General features: G+C 48.8%; 1 long non-coding RNA gene across 1 annotated transcript; it reads left to right on the top strand.

Annotated features, from left to right (window-relative positions):
- The first annotated feature begins 172 nt into the window (after positions 1-172).
- On the top strand, positions 173-1192 carry LOC106820346. The gene is made up of 3 exons (XR_001395611.1): positions 173-278; positions 444-590; positions 1103-1192. It is a non-coding gene; the product is annotated as an uncharacterized LOC106820346 (long non-coding RNA).
- The last annotated feature ends 904 nt before the right edge of the window (positions 1193-2096 follow it).

Below are 2096 nucleotides of genomic sequence, written 5' to 3'. Positions count from 1 at the left end.
TAAAGGACACCTGTCTATAAATGACACCTAATGTAATATAATGTTCCAATTAGAAAGTGAAACCAACTATACAGAATGATCACTTGTCTATAGAGGACAATTTTGGCTTGGCATTTCTCTCGAGTGACCCTCGAGTGGGTACAGGGTACTTTGTCTTGTCGATTGCAGTTGCCGTCGGAATTCTGGTGGACGTGGGGAGAACGCTGACGCTGGGAAAGGTGCTGCGAAAGTGGCGCGCTGTCGCCAGCTGTCACCGCTTGGCTCAGACGGAACTTGAGGTGAAGAACTTAACTGAACTGAACTGAACTTAGGTTGAACTTTTAAAGCCAGGTGGTTTAATTTCCATCTAGCTCGACACCGACCCGTATTAAATAGACACGGTTACCCCCCCCCCCCCACCCCCACCCCACCCCACCAGTGGGTCACGCCGAATGTGTTTGCAGAGGGTGGAGGCGGAGGAGGTACTGGCGATGGAGGAGGCATTGAGGCACTCCGAGGAGAAGACTGGAGGAGGCTTCCAGGACCCCGGCAAAGTCGACTCCCCTCAGACAGACCGCGTGTCTGCTCTGCCCACGACGGTGGCTCTGCGGGTGAGTGTTCGTGAACGGTCAGTGCTGTTCGTGAACACTGAGTGCTTGTGAGCAGTGAGTGTTCGTGAGCAGTGAGTGTTCGTGAACACTGAGTGCTTGTGAACAGTGAGTGTTCGTGAGCAGGGAGTGTTCGTGAGCAGTGAGTGTTTGTGAGCAGTCAGTGTTCGTGAGCAGTGAGTGTTCGTGAGCAGTCAGTGTTCGTGAACACTGAGTGTTCGTGAGCAGTGAGTATTCGTGAACGGTCAGTGAGTGTTCGTGAACACTGAGTGCTTGTGAGCAGTGTTCGTGAACGGTCCTGGTAGGTGCTGCTTTCAATATTAGAGAAATTTGTCTTCCAAGAGAACTCACACATCGTCTTTCTCTCCTTTGCTGGTGAATCATTTCATACCTCTCTCATTGTTGAGGGATCGTCTCATAGGTCCCCACCTTTTGTTGAGAGGTCATCTCATAACTATCTTCGTGCTGCTGCTGTGTCGGCTGCACTGTCTGGTTCGACGTCTGTGTCTTCGTAGATCCTCGGGGAACTAAGTGCTTATGATCGATGTCGCTGCTCGCTCGTCTGCCGAGCATGGAAGGTGCTGACATCTAGTGGGCTCCTCTGGTTCAGGGTAAGTTCAGGCATTTGTGGTTCTTATGTCCTGCTCTTTATTCTCCTTTTTCTCGCTCTCTCTCTCTCTCGCTCTCTCTCTCTCTCCCTCTCTCTCTCTCTCTCTCTCTCTCTCTCTCCCTCTCAGCCTGACCTGGCAGATGCTACATCACCCTCTCCATGCAATCGTATCTGTGGACAGAAATATGGACTCTCCTGCATGTGATAGAATGCCGGTTAACACTGTGGTTTCATCGCGCGTGATAGATCGTTGATTTCTGGCCCTTGTAGGGCGGTCTGGGATGGGTGACACTCTGCCGTGGACTACAGGATCTAAACCTCTCCGAGTGCCCGCAGCTCGAGGTAAGTAAAATCCGGAAAATATATTCGTATGAACGTAGATTTCGACAGAAAGGTTATGATATAAGTATATAAGTTTATCGTAAGGTTATGATATGTAAGGGTTTTTAAATGGCATTCCCGCTTATCAAAAACCAGTCGTTAACGTTTGCAGTCACACTACCATTTATGCCACGTTTAGCACAAACAAGCCATGCGAAGTGAGGTATCTAGTTTGCTAAATGTAAACAAATCGCGTTGACCGTTCATTCAAAATTTACTTGAGCGTGCACATCTAACATAGTCTAGTCTAGGATAGTAGTGTTGTACAACAGCGAAATGTTAAAAAAAATTGTTGTAGAGCGATACCTTTGTCTGTGTTACAGAGTGAAGCTCTGAGACTAATAGTGGAGAGATGCAGAGAGTTGCTTTACCTGAATGTAGCGTGTACATCCATAGGTGACAGGGGTCTGGCTGCTGTGTCCAGGTATATGCTCCGTGCCATCCCTCCTCATGCTCTCTCCTTCCCTCTCTCTCTCTCTTTCTCTCTCTTCTCTCTCTCTCTCTCTCTCTCTCTCTCT

The sequence above is a fragment of the Priapulus caudatus genome, unplaced genomic scaffold (assembly GCF_000485595.1).
Source record: "Priapulus caudatus unplaced genomic scaffold, Priapulus_caudatus-5.0.1 Scaffold11757, whole genome shotgun sequence".
Taxonomy (NCBI): domain Eukaryota; kingdom Metazoa; phylum Priapulida; class Priapulimorpha; order Priapulimorphida; family Priapulidae; genus Priapulus; species Priapulus caudatus.
This window is presented reverse-complemented; position numbering and strand designations above follow the sequence as displayed.